Source organism: Arachis ipaensis, chromosome B9 (genome assembly GCF_059453495.1).
Source record: "Arachis ipaensis isolate K30076 ecotype BB chromosome B9, ASM5945349v1, whole genome shotgun sequence".
NCBI lineage: Eukaryota > Viridiplantae > Streptophyta > Magnoliopsida > Fabales > Fabaceae > Arachis > Arachis ipaensis.
Window position 1 is genome coordinate 58014951 of NC_142444.1, and position 18723 is coordinate 58033673.

Genomic DNA, 18723 nt, shown 5'->3' on the forward strand with positions numbered 1-18723 from the left:
GGAGTGCTCTTTTTCATTCTTTTTGGCGCCAACGTTTGACCTCACGTTTGAGGCAAATGTTGGTGCAAACGTTGCCTTCCCTTGCTTCTTCTTCAGCCAACGTTTGCCTCAATGTTTGAGGCAAACGTTGGCGCAAACATTGGCTCTTCTCCAGGGTGTTCTTCATCTGCTTCTCACGTTTGAGGTAACGTTTGAGGCAAACGTTAGCTCAAACGTGAATCCCTCTTTTCAAGCCCATTCTTGCAACCTTCTTTCAAGCTTTATTCCACCTATCATCAATCAACAATTGTATCAAAGCTATGCCATAATCATGAGAGTTGTTCTTCTTCTTGTCACATGAGCAATTATGGCACAAAAACTCATGAAAATGCATCAATTTATCAAAGGAAACATGAAATTCAACCCAATTGGCTTACTTATGGCTTAAGAAAGTGCATAAAACTAAATGAAAACAAAGGAAAAAGACTAGTGAAACTAGGCTAAGATGACTTGTCATCAAGCCTCCGACGCGACCGCATCACCCACGCAAACGCGTGGCCCTGCAAAATCGACGTAAAGAGGTGTATGGCAGAGAGTTATGATGGAGCTGGGCTGGAATGGTGCTAGAAGCACAAGCCCTATCACGCGAACGCGTGCCCCACGCGTCTGCGTCATTTTCAAAATATGGCCATTCACGCAATCGCGTGACCCACGCAAACGCGTCACCTCAAATTTTGGCTATATGCAAACGAAACAGAGAGTTGTGCGTACGCGAGGCTGCACTCGCGCCAGTAGCACAAATCAGGTCACGCGATTGCATGACCCACGCGTCCGCGTCACCTGAAAATTATCACACACCACGCGATCGCGTGCCCCACGCATCCGCATCACTTGCAAATATCGCCAATCACGCAAACGTGTGCCCCACGTGACCACGTCGCATGCGACGCACAGTTTATCCAGATCAGCGCCAGAATTCCTATCTTTTCTTCTCCAATCCTACTTATCTTTCTATTATCATTCTTTCTTCTTTCTTCTATCTTTTCTTATTCTTTCTTCCTCCTTTTCTTACTTTCTTCTTCTTCATCACTTTAACTTCTCATCCTTCTTCACTTTCATTCTATTTTACTTAATTTATCTGCATACTTTCATTCATTGCATTTTAATTTTGTGCATATTTTTATTTTATTTTCTAAATTTATTATTTTCCATTGGTGTTAAAATTTTCTTATTCAAACTGTTGCATCTTTTCTTGAATTATTCTAGTGCTTCATGACTTGTTTTATTCTGATTGAGTATTATTATTCATAAGTCAATGCTATTCTTTTATGATACTTGCATTCCATTTGCATTGATATGCACTTATACTACCTTGCATTACCCACACACTCCCCCTCATTGTTGCAAATTTTGCACCATTGGTATGCCATGTGCTTCTATTGCTTTCTCACTTGCATATTGTAGCTACCATGTAATTGAGACTCTCATCATTTGGCATTAACCTAACCATATTTTAAATTGTTTCTTATCTTTATTTTTGGGTTACTTTTCTTCCCTTTTTCTTTTAGGATGGCCACCAGGAAGGGAACCGAAAGACGTTTACATGGGAGACAGACAAGTCCATCTGCACAATCTTTGGAGAAAAGCATCAGTTATAACCGCCCGTCCACTTGCACATCTTAGCATGCACCGAGGACAGTGCAATCTTTAAGTGTGGGGAGGTCGATACCGATCTCCATGAGTTAGTTATTTTCTTCTCAACACCAATATATTACTTTATTTGTTAGTTCGTTGTTGCATTTGCATGTTTAATTGCATGTTTGTTTGATTTTATGCATTTAGTTACTACTTGGTTAAAGTAATAAATTTCTTTTCAAGACTCTATTTTATAATATTTCACTAAATTAAATTGAAAAGTTTTTTTTGTGTTAAACTTGTTAGAAGTTGTATTTGGAACATAGTTTAAAAAGCTAAGAACGCACAACCCGTGAGATTTGAGCTTAATTACATGGTTACATTATTTAACCATAAATATTATTCTTGTGTGTTTACTTCTCTATGATTGTAATCTTTATTTTGTTCCATTCTATATGTCCACTATTTAGTGTATTTACATGCTTGCATATGATTGAGGCCATTACTTGTTTTAGCTCACTTATCCCAAATAGCCTACCCTTTCAATTACCTTTATTAGCCACTTTGAGCCTTTTAATTCCCATTTATTCTATATTTTACCACATCACTAGCCTTAAGCGGAAAAATAATTAAATACCCCAATTGAATCTTTGGTTAGCTTAAGATAGTGTGTTAACTAAGTGTGGAGAAACTGTGAGTACTTGGGTTAATGAAAGTGTACAGTGATTAAATGATAAAATATTGGGAATTTAGGTACCTACTCATGTGAAACCAGAAAAATCAAATATCCATGTGCATTGATATGTTATGGTTTGCTTTTATATATATATATATATATATATATATATATATATATATATATATATATATATATATATATATATATATATATATATATATATATATATATAATAATAATAATAATAATAATAATAATAATAATAATAATAATAATAATAATAATAATAATAATAAAAATATATATTTCCAGCATAAATAAATAAATAATTAAATAAGGGGACAAAATTACCCCAATGTCAAGTTAATGAAAAATCAATGCATATGTGATAAAATTAAAGAAAAGTTGATACATGAGTATGTAATGAAAAAGTGGAAATTTTGGGTAGCTAGGCATGATTTTAGAAGTACATAGAGTGTGTGTATAGGAGAAGAGCTTAGGTTAATTAAAGATTCATATTACAGCTCACTTGGCTATACATATATCCTCACCCTTACCTTAGTCTCATTACAACCCTGAAAAGACCTCATGATGTTTGCATTGTTACATTAAATTTTTATTGATTGGTTAGATGAAGAACAAAGTTTAGAAATCATGACTAGAGAAGAGTAGAGTAAATTAACCCTAGACACTTGAGAGATTAGAGTGCATATACACTACTAGTGAGGGTTCAATGCTTGATTATATGTTCCCTGCTTTCATGAGCTGTCTTCTTACAAGTTTACTTGTACTTTATTTTGTGATTTGAATTAGTGAAATCCAGTTCATGTTTGTTCTTAAAAGATTTGTTTACTTTTAACCAAGTAGGAAAAAGCATTCCGCATGTAGTTGCATTCGCATAGATAGGTTGCATTTCATAAGTTTTACCATTCCTCTTAACTCTTTTATAGCTTCTCTTGAGCTTAGCATGAGAACATGCTAATGTTTAAGTGTGGGGAGATTTGATACACCAATATTTTGTGGTACATCTTGTGCTTAATTGAGTGGATTTTATCCAGTATTCTCACACTTATTCATAGAAATCGCATGTTGTACATTTTCCTTCCTGATTTTGTGATATGATTGAAAACATGTTTCTTTGGTCTTAATTTAGCTAATCTTAATCCTCTCTTATTACCATTCGATGCCTTGATATGTGTGTTAAGTGATTTCAGAGATTATAGGGCAGGAATGGCTTAGAGGATTGAAAGGAAGCATGCAAAAGGGGAAGGAATACAAGAAACTGAAGGAACTGCTAAAGCTATCAAGCCTGACCTCTTGGTACTAAATCAACCATAACTTGAGCTACAGAGGTCCAAATGACACGGTTCTAGTTGTGTTGGAAAGCTGACATTCGGGGCTTCGCAACGATATATAATTTGCCATAGCTGCCAGGAAGATAGGTGATGCGTGGACGACGCTAACGCTTGACTTTGCAGCGACCTATACGTACAAGAAATTGCTGGGGCTGTTTTTGACCCAGTTGTCGGCCCAGAAAACACAGATTAGAGGCTATAAAGTGGAGGAATCCATCCATTTATAAAAACAACATAGACAACTTTCTTATTCACAATTTTAGGTTTTAGATGTAGTTTTTGAGAGAGAGAGGCTCTCTCCTCTCTCTTAGGTTTTTAGGATTAGGATTCCTCTTAGTTTATGGTTATCTCTTCAATTCTAGGTTCAATATTCCTTTAATCTATGTTTCTCTTTTACTTTTATTTACTCTAATGCTTTTATTTGTTAGTTACTTATGTTGCCAAATTGGCTTATGAATCTTTCCATGTTAGATTTAAATATTCTATATAATATAATTTGAGGTATTTCAGATTTATGATTGTTTTATTCTATTTATGATGGTTTCAATTTAATTTAGATTTTTCTCCTTTTGGTTTTGGTTAAGTAATTGGTAACACTTGAGTTATCAGACTCAGCAGTTGATTGAAAATTGGAATTCTCGCTGATTGATTTGGATCACTCTAAAGCTAGTCTTTCCACAGGAGTTGACTAGGACTTGAGGATCAAATTGATTGGTCCACTTGACTTTCCTTTATTTAGTAAGGGTTAACTAAGTGGGAGTGATAAACAATTCTCATCACACCTGATAAGGATAACTAGCATGGGATTTCTAGTTCTCATACCTTGCCAAGAGTTTTTATAATTATTAATTTATTTTCTTGCCAATTTATTTTTCTTGTTCCCTATTTCAAAAACCCGAAAAAGATACAATTTCATAACCAATAATAAATTATAATTCCCTGCAATTCCTTGAGAGACGACCCGAGGTCTAAATACTTCGGTTATCAATTTTATTAGGGGTTTGTTACTTGTGACAACCAAAACTTTTGTACGAAAGGATTTTCTGTTGGTTTAGAAATTATACTTACAACATGATTATTTTTATAAAATTCTTTACCAGCAGGAATTAGTTCGTCAATCGACCCTTACTCACGTAAGGTTTATTACTTGGACGACCCAGTGCACTTGCTGGTTAGTTGCGCGGAGTTGTGAAAAGTGTGAATCACAATTTCGTGCACCAAGTTTTTGGTGCCGTTGCCGGGGATTGTTCGAGTTTGGACAACTGACGGTTCATCTTTTTGCTTAGATTAGGTAATTTTATTTTATGTTTAAGCTTTTTATTTTTATTTTTGAAAAAAACAAAAAAAATTTAGTTTTCGAAAAATCCAAAAAAAATATTTCTCAGAGTTTTTAAGAATGAATTCTAGAGTTTCATGAGATTTGTTGAAGCCTGGCTGGCTGTTAAGCCATGTCTAATCTTTTGGACTGAGGCTTCCACTTATCATTGCAGGAGCCTTTGGATTCCTATCAATTTGGCTATTGTATGTAATACTCTGCTAAAGCTTGGTTGGCCATTTGGCCATGTCTAATTCTTTTGGACCGAAGTTTTAGACTAACATTGCACGAATCCTGGAATTCTTATTAAAAATTTTGAATTTCTTTATTTCCTTTTTCCAAAATAATTTCGAAAAATACGAAAAATTAATAAAACCATAAAAACCAAAAATTTTATGTTTCTTGTTTGAGTCTAGTGTCAAATTTTAAGTTTAGTGTCAATTGCATGTTTTAATTTTTCTTTACTTTTTGAAAATATATGCATTGTGTTCTTCATAATCTTCAAGTTGTTCTTGATGATCTTCTTTGTTTAATCTTATGATTTTCTTGTTTTGTGTCTTTTCTTGTTTTTCATATGCATTTTTGAATTCAGTGTCTAAACATTAAAAATTTCTAAGTTTGGTGTCTTGCATGTCTTTCTTTTCTTAAAAATTTTCAAAAATATGTTATTGGTGTTCATCATGATCTTCAAAGTGTTCTTGGTGTTCATCTTGACATTCAAAGTGTTGTTGCATGCATTATTTGTTTTAATATTAAATTCTTGTGTCTTGTGTTATTTTGTTGTTTTTCTCTCTCCTCATTAAAAATTCAAAAACAAAAAAAAATATCTTTCCCTTATTTTACTCATAAATTTTGAAATTTTGGGTTGACTTAGTAAAAATTTTTCAAAATTTAGTTGTTTCTTGTTAGTCAAGTCAAAATTTCAATTTAAACATTCTATCTTTTCAAATCTTTTTCAAAAATCAAATCTTTTTCATTTTTCTTTCCTGTTTTTTGAAAATTCTTCAAAATAAATTTTTCAAAAATCTTTTTCTTAATTTTATTTCATATTTTTGAAAACTTTTCTAACAATTACTGTTTTGATTCAAAAATTTCAAGTTTATTACTTTCTTGTTAAGAAAGGTTCAATCTTTAAATTCTAGAATCATATCTTTTAGTTTCTTGTTAGTCAAGTCATCAATTTTAATTTTCAAAATCAAATCTTTTTAAATTTCTTTTTCAAATCTTTTTCAAAACTTAATTTCAAAATCTTTCTAACTTCTTATCTTTTCAAAATTTATTTTCAAATCTTTTTCAATTAACTACTTGACTTTTTGTTTGATTTTAAAAGTTTACTATTTCTTATCTTTTTCAAAACCACCTAACTACTTTTCTCTCTCTAATTTTTGAAAATCACTAACCACTTTTTCAAAATTCTTTTTAATTAACTAATTATTTTCAATTCTAATTTTATTTTATTTTCCTTCTTAAATTTTGAATTCTAACTCATAATTAAAATAAAAAAATATTTTTCTTTTCTTTTAATTAAAAATTCGAATACACTCTCTTTCATTTCTTTCTATTTATTTTATTTATTTACTAACACTTCTCTTCTACTTATAATTCGAACCCTCTCTCTCTCTCTGTTTTCGAATTCTTCTTCTCTCCCTTCTTCATTCTATTCTTCTATTCTTCTACTCACATAAAAGAATCTCTATACTGTGACATAGAGGACTTCTCTTCTTTTCTGTTCTCTTCTTTTTCATATGAGCAAGAACAAGGATAAGAACATTCTTGTTGAAGCTGATCCGGAACTTAAAAGGACTCTGAAAAGGAAGCTAAGATAAGCTAAAGCACAACACTCTGGAGAGGACCTAACAGAAATTTTCAAAAAAAAAAAGTAGAGATGGCAGCCGAAAATAACAACAATGGTGGAGATGCAAGGAAGGTGCTTGGTGACTTTACTGCACCAACTTCTGACTTCTATGGAAGAAGCATCTCAATTCCTGCAATTGGAGCAAACAACTTTGAGCTTAAGCCTCAATTAGTTTCTCTAATGCAGCAGAATTGCAAGTTTCATGAACTTCCATTAGAAGATCCTCATCAGTTCTTAGCTGAATTTTTGTAGATCTGTGATACTGTTAAGACCAATGGGGTTAATCTCGAGGTCTATAGACTTATGCTTTTCCCTTTTGTTGTAAGAGACAGAGCTAGGATATGGTTGGACTCACAACCTAAAGAAATTCTGAACTCTTGGAAAAAGTTGGTCAATGCTTTCTTGGCCAAATTCTTTCCACCTCAATTCAGACAGAAGAAAGGTGAATCCCTCTATGAAGCTTGGGAAATATACAAGCAATTGATCAGAAGGTGTCTGACGATCAGAATTCTACCAGTAAAGAATTTTATGAAAATAATCACGTTGTAAGTATAGTTTCTAAACCAACAAAGAATCCTTTTGTACAAAAAATTGTTTGTCACTAAAGCAAACCCAATAAAATTGATAACCGAAGTATTGAAACCTCGGGTCGTCTTCTCAAGGAATTGCAGGGAAGTATGATTTATTATTGGTTATGGAAAAGGTGTATTTTTGGGTTTTTGAAATAGAGAACAAGTAATTTAAATGGCAAGAAAAATAAATTAATAATTATAAAGAAAACTCTTGGCAAGGTATATGAACTAGAAATTCTATCCTAATTATCCTTATCAGGTGTGATGAGAATTGGCTTTTGCTCCCACTTAGTTAACCCTTACTAAATAAAGGAAAGTCAAGTGGACTAATTAATTTGATCCTCAAGTCCTAGTCAACTCTTGTGGAAAGACTAGCTTTAGAGCGATCCAAATCAATCAGCAATTCCCAATTTTCAATCAACTGCTGAGTCTGATAACTCAAGTGTTACCAATTACTTAACCAAAGAAAAAAGGGATAAAATCTACTCGAATAAAAATGCCTTCAGATTGGAAGCAGTAGTAACATAAATAAAAGAAAGAAATCTTAAATCTGAAATACCTCAAATTATATTAAATAAAGAAATCAACTCTAACATGAAGTTCATAAGCCAAATTGAAAAGATAAATAACAATTAAAGTAATAGAATAAATAAAAGTAGAAAATAAATTAAAGGAACATTGAACCTGGAATGAAGAAAAGTAGCCTAATCATAATAGAAATCCTAAATCCTAATCCTAAATCCTAAGAGAGAGGAGAGAGCCTCTCTCTCTCTAAAACTACATCTAAAACCTAAAATTATGAATAATGAATGTTGTTTTCTGTTGTTATTGTTGTGTCAATGAATGGATCGATTATCCCACTTTATAGCCTCTAATCTGTGTTTTCTGGATCGAGAACTGGGTCAGAAACAGCCCAGAAATTGCTGGGGACGAAATCTACCACGCTGATTTTTTTGCAAAATGACGTGTCCGCGTGATTCACGCGTGCGTGTCATTTTGATGTACGGACACTATAGCGAATTATATATCATTTCGAAGCCCCGAACGTTAGCTTTCCAACTCAACTAAAACCACTTCATTTGAACCTTTGTAGCTCACGTTATGACCATTTGAGTGCGAAGAGGTCAGGCTGGACAACTTAGCAATTTTTTCAACTTCTTGTATTCCTTCCACTTTTGGATGCTTCCTTTCCACCCTTTAAGCCAGTCCTGCCCTGTAATCTCTGAAATCACTTAACAAACATATCACGGCATCAAATGGTAATAAGAGAGGATTAAACATTGGAAATTTAAGGCCAAAGAAGCATGTTTTCAATCATAGCACAAAATCAGGAAGGAAAAATGTAAACTCATGCAATTACATGAATAAGTGAGTAAAGAATTGATATAAACTACTCAATTGAGCATAAGATAAACCAAAAAATAGTGGTTTATCAGTGTCCCTCTGACATGCTTTCAGAATGGAGCATTTTTTGTATATTATACGATGGTCTATCTGAATTGTCCAAGATGTCATTGGACCACTCTGCTGGTGGATCTCTTGATCTGAAGAAAACGCCTACAGAAGCCCAGGAACTCATTTAGATAGATTCAAATAACCAGTTCATGTATACTTCTAAAAGAAATCCTGTGAATAATGGGACGAATCAGAAGAAAGGAGTTCTTGAGATTGATACTCTGAATGCAATATTGGCTCAGAACAAAATATTGACTCAGCAAGTCAATATGATTTCTCAAAATCTGACTGGAATGCAAGCTACATCCGATAGTAATAAAGAAGCCTCCTCTGAAGGAGAAGCTTATGACCCTGAGAATCTTGGAATGGAAGAAGTGAATTACATGGGAAGGATCAACAGAAGTGAAACACTTACAATTCTTTATGGAGAAATCATCCAAATTTCTCATGGAAGGATCAACAGAAGCCTCAACAAGGCTTTAATAATAATAATAGTGGGAAAATTCAGTTTGGCAATAGCAAGCCTTTTCCATCATCTTCTCAGCAACAGACAGAGAATTCTAAGCAGAGCCTCTCTGACTTAGCAACCATAGTCTCTGATCTATCTAAGACCACTCTCAATTTTATGACTGAAACAAGGTTCTCCATCAGAAATTTGGAGGCACAAGTGGGTCAGCTGAGTAAATGAGTTACTAAAACTCCTCCTAGTACTCTCTCCCAAGCAATACAAAAGAATCCAAAGAGAGAGTGCAAGGCCATCAATATGTCCAAAATGGCCGAACTTGTAGAGGAGGAAGAGGCAGTGATTTCCAGTGAGGAAGACCTCAATGGACGTCCACTGACCACTAAGAAATTCCCTAATGTGGAACCAAAGGAATCTGAGGCTCATACAGAGACCATAGAGATTCTACTGAACTTACTGTTGCAATTCATGAGCTCTGATGAGTATTCTTCCTCTGAAGAGGATGAAGATTTTATTGAAGAGCAAGTTTCTCAATATCTAGGACCAATCATGAAGCTGAATGCCAAGTTATTTGGTAAAGAAACTTGGGAGGATGAACCTCTATGGCTCATCAATGAATTGAATGCTTTGGTTCAATAGAAATTACCTCAGAAGAAACCAGATCCCAGAAAGTTCTTAATACCCTATACCATAGGCACCATGACCTTTAAGAAGGCTCTATGTGACCTGGGGTCAGGTATAAACCTCATGCCACTCTCTGTAATGGATAAACTAGGGATCTTTGAGGTACAAGCTGCAAGAATCTCACTAGAATTGGCAGACAAATCAAGGAAACAGGCTTATGGACTTGTAGAGGATGTCTTAGTGAAGGTTGAAGACCTGTACATCCCTGTTGACTTCATAATCCTAGACACTGGGAAGGATGAAGATGAATCCATCATCCTTGGAAGACCCTTCCTAACCACAGCGAGAGCTGTGATTGATGTGGACAGAGGAGAGTTAGTCCTTCAATTGAATGAGGACTTCCTTATGTTCAAGGCTCAAGGATCTTCTTCTGTAACCATGGAGAAGAAGCATGAAAAGCTTCTCTCATACAGAGTCAAACAGAGCCCCCACACTCAACTTCTAAGTTTGGTGTTGGGAGGCCACCATTAAGCTCTGAGTCTCTATGAAGCTCTCTAAGAGCTCACTGTCAAGCTATTGACACTAAAGAAGCACTTATTGGGAGGCAACCGAATGTTATTTAATTATATTTATTTATAGACATTTGTTTTCTATTGTTATTTTATGTTTTCTTTAGGTTGATGATCATGTGAATTCATAAAAACAGCTGCAAAATTAAAGCAAAATAAAAAATAGCATAAAAAATAGCACACCCTGGAGGACAGGCTTATTGGCATTTAAATGCCAATAAGGATAGCAGAATGGGCGTTTAACGCCCAGTTTGGCAGCATTCTAGGCGTTAAATGCCAGAATTGGCAGCCAGACTGGCATTAAACACCAGAAAAAGGGTGTCTGGTGTCTGGCTGGCGTTAAACGCCAAAATTAGGAGACAGACTGGCGTTTAACGCCAGAAAAGAGTGTCTGATGGGCCTTAAATGCCAGAAATGGGCATCAGCCTGGTGTTTAACGCCAGAAAAGGTAGCAGAGTTACCGTTAAATGCCAGAAATTGCACACAGAGGGCGTTTAAATGCCATAATAGTGCAGAGAGCAGAATTTTTTAACACCTCAGGATTTGTGGACCCCACAGGATCCCCACCTACCCCAACTCACTCTCTCTCCTCCTCACACCTTTCCATAACACTCTTTCCCAAATACCCTTGACCAATCCCATCAATACCTCATCCCCAAATACCATTCACCTATCAAATCCTACCCTCTTCCCCACAACCTCTTCACCACCACATCCATCCATCATAAAACCCCACCTACCTCACCATTCAAATTCAAAACATTTTCCTTCCAACTCAACCCCTTATACACGAATTCCACATCTCTCTTACCCTATAAATACCCCCTCTTTACCACCTTCAATTTCACACTTCATAAACACTTAAACCCTCTTGGCCAAAACTAACACACTCGTCCATCTCCTCCATTTCTTCTTCTTCTACTCCTTTCTTTCTTCTTTTGCTCGAGGACGTGCAAACTTTTTAAGTTTGGTGTGGAAAAAAGCCCTGCTTTTTGTTTTTTCATAACCATTAATGGCACCTAAGGCCGGAGAAACCTCTAGAAAGAGGAAAAGAAAGGCAATTGCTTCAACCTCTGAGTCATGGGAGATGGAGAGATTCATCTCAAAGGTTCATCAACTTCTATGAAGTTGTGGCCAAGAAAAGGGTGATCCCTGAAGTCCCCTTCATGCTCAAAAAGAGTGAATATCCGGATATCCGACATGAGGTTCAGAGAAGAGGTTGGGAAGCTCTCACCAACCCCATCTAACAAGTCAGAATCTTAATGGTTTAAGAGTTCTATGCTAATGCATGGATCACTAAGAACCATGATCAAAGTGTGAATTCGAACCCAAAGAATTGGCTCACAATAGTTCGGGAGAATTACTTGGATTTTAGTCCGAAAAATGTGAGGTTGGCATTCAACTTGCCAATAATGCAAGGAGATCCTCACCCTTAGGAGATTTGAGTTCTAACATGGGGCAACTAAGGATGGAGCACCAAGAGCACTCCATTATCCTTAATGAAATTAGAGAGGACCAAAAGGCCATGAGAGAGGAGCAACAAAGGCAAGGAAGAAACATAGAGGAGCTCAAGCACTCAATAAGATCTTCAAGAGGAAGAACTAGCCACAATCACTAAGGTGGACCCGTTCTTTATTTTCCTTGTTTTTATTCTTCTGTTTTTTTAATTCTATGCTTTATATTTTGTTTATGTTTGTGTCTTTATTACATGATCATTAGTGTTTAGTGTCTATGTCTTAAAGCTATGAATGTCCTATGAATCCTTCACCTTTCTTAAATGAAAAATGTTTTTTCTGAAAAAGAAAAAGAAGTACATGAATTTCGAATTCTATCTTGAAAATAGTTTAATTATTTTGATGTGGTGGCAATACTTTTTGTTTTCTGAATGAATGCTTGAACAGTGCATATTTTTTATAGTGAAGTTTATGAATGTTAAAATTGTTGGCTCTTGAAAGAATAATGAAAAAAGAGAAATGTTGTTGATAATCTGAAAAATCATAAAATTGATTCTTGAAGCAAGAAAAAGCAGCGAAAAACACAAAGCTTCCGAAAAAAAAGGGCAAAAAAAATAAAATAAAAAGAAAGAAAAAGAAAAAGTAAGCAGAAAAACCCAATAACCCTTTAAACCAAAAGGCAAGGGTAAAAATGATCCAAGGCTTTGAGCATTAATGGATAGGAGGGCCCAAAGGAATAAAATCCTAGCCTAAGCTGCTAAATCAAGCTGTCCCTAACCATGTGCTTGTGGCGTGAAGGTGTCAAGTGAAAAGCTTGAGACTAAGCGGTTAAAGTCGTAGTCCAAAGCAAAAAGAGTGTGCTTAAGAGCTCTGGGCACCTCTAACTGGGAACTCTAGCAAAGCTGAGTCATAATCTGAAAAGGTTCACCCAGTTATGTGTCTGTGGCATTTATGTATCCGGTGGTAATACTGGAAAACAAAATGCTTAGGGTCACGGCCAAGACTCGTAAAGTAGCTGTGTTCAAGAATCAACATACTGAACTAAGAGAATCAATAACACTATCTGAATTCTGAGTACCTATGGATGCCAATCATTCTGAACTTCAAAGGATAAAGTGAGATGCCAAAACTGTTCAGAAGCAAAAAGTTACTAGTCCTGCTCATCTAATTGAAACTAATTTTCATTGATATTTTTGGAATTTATTGTATTTTCTCTTCTTTTTATCCTATTTTGTTTTTAGTTGCTTGGGGACAAGCAACAATTTAAGTTTGGTGTTGTGATGAGCGGATAATTTATACCCTTTTTGGCATTGTTTTTACATAGTTTTTAGTATGTTTTAGTTACTTGTTATTATATTTTTATTAGTTTTTATGCAAAAATCACATTTCTGGACTTTACTATGAGTTTGTGTTTTTATGTGATTTCAGGTATTTTCTGGCTGAAATTGAGGGACCTGAGCAAAAATCTGATTCAGAGGCTGAGAAAGGACTGTAGATGCTGTTGGATTCTGACCCTCCTGCGCTCGAAATGGATTTTCTGGATTTACAGAAGCGCAATTAGCGCACTCTCAACTGCGTTGGAAGGTATACATCTTGGGCTTTCCAGCAATGTATAATAGTTTATACTTTGCCCGAGATTTGATGGCCCAAACGGGCGTCCAAACGCCCACCAAAGACCCTTTTCTGGTGTAAAACGCCAGAACTGGAGTTAAATGCCCAAACTGGCACCCAAGCTGGCGTTTAACTCCAAGAATGGCCTATGTACGTGTAAAGCTTCAATGCTCATCCCAAGCACACACCAAGTGGGCCCCGGAAGTGGATTTCTGCACTATCTGCACTTAGTTATTCATTTTCTGTAATCCCTAGTAATTAGTTTAGTATAAATAGTACTTTTTACTATTGTATTAGGGGATTATGAGATTATTATCCTTGAACTTAGAGGCTGGCCATACGGCCATGCCTAGACTATTTTCTCTTATGTATTTTCTACGGTGGAGTTTCTGCACCTCATAGATTATGGTGTGGAGCTCTGCTGTTCTTCATGAATTATTGCAAGTACTATTGTTTCTCTTTCAATTCACGCCTACTTCTTCTCCAAGATATACTCTCGTACTTAATTTAGTTAAGTCAGATTGAAAGGTGACCCGTGACAATCACCCACTATCTTCGTTACTTGCTTAGCTAAGATCCGCGTGCCTGATAACCATAAGCGGTCTACATGATGTTCAACGTAGTCATTGGACAACAGCCGGAGTATATTCTCTTGGGTCTCTAATGCACAGACCGAGTCCATGAGATTAGGATCTTCGTGGTATAGGCTAGAACCATTGGCAGCATTCCTGAGATCCGAAAAGTCTAAACCGTGTCTGTGGTATTCCGAGTAGGATCTGGGAAGGGATGACTGCGACGAGCTTCAAACTTGCGAATGTTGGGCATAGTGACAGTGTGCAAAAGGATAAGGTCATATTCCGACGCTAGTGAGAACCGACAGATGATTAGCCGTGCGGTAGCTGTACCTGGTATTTTTCATCCGAGACGAGAAATCCGACAGTTGATTAGCCGTGCAGAGATCGTACATGATATTTTTTATCAGAGAGGATCATACAGCTTGCCATGGAAGGGAGCACGCATAGTTGGAAGAAGGAAATAGGAAAGCAGAGGTTCAAAGCAACAAAGCATCTCCAAATGCTTATCTGAAATTCCCACCAATGAATTACATAAGTATTTTATTTTAATTTTATGTTTTATTTATTTTTTAATTATCAAAACCTCATAACCATTTGAATCCGCCTGACTAAGATTTACAAGATGACCATAGCTTGCTTCAAGCCAACAATCTCCGTGGGATCGACCATTACTCATGTAAGGTTTATTACTTGGACGATCCAGCGCACTTGCTGGTTAGTTGTGCGGAGTTGTGAAAGGTGTGAATCACAATTTCGTGCTCCAGGTTCTAAATTGGGCGCCCTTTAGAATACACACACATTAGCAAAAAAAATTATGTCACAAGTACACAAAAGAAAGTATATACTTCACTCGTCTAGTGTGCTTGAGATGCTTTAAACTTGTAGGTTAAGACAACCCAACAAGCAATAAAGAAGCATGAAAGCATTCAAGCTAAAAGTCAAGCAATTGTGAAATGGATAAGGAATGGATATTGATTGATGTGTAAGTAAACTTAGTGAACAAAATGGTATATAAAACTTACACAATAATCAATGACACATATTGAAGTTGTTGTAACACCTATGTGACATAGAGGTGGAAGACATGGATGCTATGGAACTTAGAAAAGGAGATATCAAAGTTAAAATCAATCACATAGCAAGCATGGTCCACAAAACTTTACAAGCTCAAAAATATGTCACTAGGTAAGCGCTCGATCCAATTCCTCAACCGCACAATCTCAATGCATGAAAATAGGTGATGTAAACAAGGGTCAATCAGAAACAAACATCACTTAAAAAAATTGCATTGATAATGTACAATTGCCTAATGATGGATGATGATGGTATGGTGGCCAAAACATGCAATTCAAAGAGTTAAGATGCATGAAGGCAATGTAACATGTACTTGGTATTCAAAAAAAATTAAGCATGAAAAGTTTCAAACCATGTAACCAAATATAACCTCAACAAAGAATCCAACAATGATAATTAACAACAATGATGTTAAACTAACATCCTATTAATAATAAGCAGCAGTAAACAAGATTAGTAATCCAGCACTTATAATGGAGAACAAAAATTAAACAAAAATTAAACTAACTAACTAACTAAAAGAAATGGTGTTATATGGTGTTTGGTATTATTGGATGATGTTTGAAGGGTGGAAAGAAAAGAAAAGAAGAGAGAAGAAGGAAAGAAATGGAAGGAAGATGAGAAAAGAAGTGTGTGAAAGAACGGCATCCACGCGTACACGTGCTCGACGCGTGCGCGTGGGGATGGCGAAATGGAGGCGACGCGCATGTGTGAGTCACGCGTGCACATCGATGGGTTATTTAGAGAGCAACGCGTACGTGAGAGGTACGCGTACACATAGGTAGCCTTGCACAAAAGGCATAGTGTTCGTGCGCTATTCGCGCAACTCTCGGGAAAATGGCTTGGAGGTGAAATCTTTGAATCCACTTGTACGCGTGGATGACGCGTGCGCATGGATGGTCAAAAATACTTAGGTCACCTGTACGCGTGGAGTGCGCGTACGCGTGGGTGGTGCTCTATTTTTCAAAGTTTTTCCATGTTCTTGCACCAAACCAAGCATTCCAAACCTCCAAACAGCTACCAAAATACCATAAAACCTTATTGAACATACTAGACTACCAAATAAATTCAGCAAACTCAACAAAACTTGAAAATAAACTAATTTTACTAATATTTACAAAAGAGAAAATGAAAGGAGTTTACCATGGTGGGGTGTCTCCCACCTAGCACTTTTGTTTATTGTCCTAAAGTTGGACTTATGGGGAGCTCCTCATCAAGGTGGCTTGTGCTTGAATCCATCCTTGAACATCCACCAATGCTTGGACTTCCATTGTGCTTCATCATTGAAAGTTAATAACTCCAAGCTTTGATAGAGTCTTTCACAAACCATAGGCTCCCAAAGTTGATCCACACCTTGTAATCCGGGATCCCATACTTTGTTTTCACACACGTCTTGAAGTCGATCGTGGTAATCCTTTCCGGGTGGTAGAGAAGCCGAATTCTCATGAAGGCACCAAACGATCCTCCTAGACTCATTCAATTGAGCATTACACCAATCCATGCTCTTTAATTTCGAGCTTCCAACCATAATGAGCCTAGACTTACAACGCCAACCACTAAACATCCTCTTCTTACGCTTAATTCCACAAAGCAGCCTAAGTTGGCCATCCCTTTCAAGCAAACCAAATTCAAGTGGGATAATAAAGCTAACAGTTAGAAGTTTTACCCACTCAAATGAAGGATTAGATGACAACCTAGGTGGAGGAGTTTCCAACGGTCTTGACAAAGCACGTTCCACTCTCGTCCATCCTCTTCTAGAGGCGTCCACCACTTGACAAGGTGCTTCAAGCTCTACCTCTTGCCTAGCTTCCTCAAGTTCACATTCTTCTTCACAAAATTCCTTTATCTTTTCCCCATCACTCAAATCATAAATAGGAGGTTTAGTGAAGTCCACCTCATCATTAATTTCAAGCATAGTGGGGAAGGACTCATCATGCTCAAAAGGATCATATGTTGATGTGGAATCATCATAGATAGGAGGGCTTGTTGCTTGGAACACTTCTTCCAATTCTTCACTCACAATATGCTTTGGAGGTTGCACATTCTCCCCAACATTGCTTTCTAGTTCGATGAAAGAAGGCTCAATAAGATCATCAAGGGAATTGATCAATGTGGATAAAAAATCAATAGTGATGGAATCTACTTCTTGTTCAATTTCCCTCAACTCTCTATCCACTCCCTTAACATCACTCTCCTCTTTAACATCCCTTCCAAACTCCGTGGAAGAAGACTCTTCAACTTGAGATTCCCCTATGTGCTCAACATATCCTAAATACCCAACCACTACTTCCTCTTGTTCAATAATTTCTACCTCCTCCTCTTGTTGCACTTCTTGCTTTAGGTCCTCTTCTTCCCCTTGAAGCTCCAAATTTACTCCCTCGCTAAGCTCTTTGGGTGCTTCTCCACATTCAACAATGGGAGTACTTGGAATGCATGAGCTTAGATGGGAGGCTATGTGGTTAATGGCTTCTACCATGATAACCATCTTGGCTTCTAGCTCCTTAAACTCCTTTTCTGTCCCCTCTTGTTGCCTTTGGATATGAGAGTCAAGATCTCTTAGTTCTTACGTGAGGGCTTCATTGGGGGGCGGTGGTGGAAGAGAGGGTTCATTGTTTTAGGGAAAGGTATTGTAGTTGGAAGGTGGTTCATATTGGTGAAAGTCTTGAGGTGGTGTATGAGAAAATTGTGGTTCATAGGAGAATTGGTGTTGGAATGGTGGTGGCTCTAGATATGGTTCATATGGTCATTGGTATGGTGGGTATGGATTAGGATCATATGGAAGTGAATGGTGGTATGAGGCTTGTGAGTATGGTTGTTGAGGGCTATGTTGAGGGAAGGGATCATATGTATGTGGTGGTTGTGGTTGACAATCACAATAAGGGTCATCACATACATTAGATTGGTATGCATTAGGATTAGGATTATACCCATAAGAATCCGAAGAGTAGTCTTATTGGGGTGGCGCTTGAACGGCTTGGATGGAATAAAATGCCTTTTGGTCCTACGCATCTCCATGAGGAGAGTAGTCATATCCCCAAGCACTCTTGTCAAACTTGATTCAGAAGGAGGTTGTTGCCAAGAAGGTTGTCCATAAGCTTGGGGCTCCTCTCATCTTTGATTTCCAAATCCTTGATGGACATCCTCATTGAGGCTTCCATTTCCTATAACATAGTTTGGACCATACTCATAGCCAAAGTGATGAGAATTCATGGTGATAAGAGAAAACAAAAACAAATTCTAACAAGAAACAAAGAAAACCAAATCCTAAAACTAGCAAAAAACTAACAAAGAAGAAAAAGGCAAACATATTCACAATATTTACAATAGCCAATAACATAGCACCATTGCAATTCCCCGGCAACGGCGCCATTTTAATGCTCAGTTCTTGTACGGTTTAGAATTTCACAAATAAAATCTCGTTGCAAGTATAGTTCCAAACCAACAAAGAATCCTCACATGCAAAAATATTGGTTGTCACAAGTACAAACCCCAATGAAAATTAACCGAA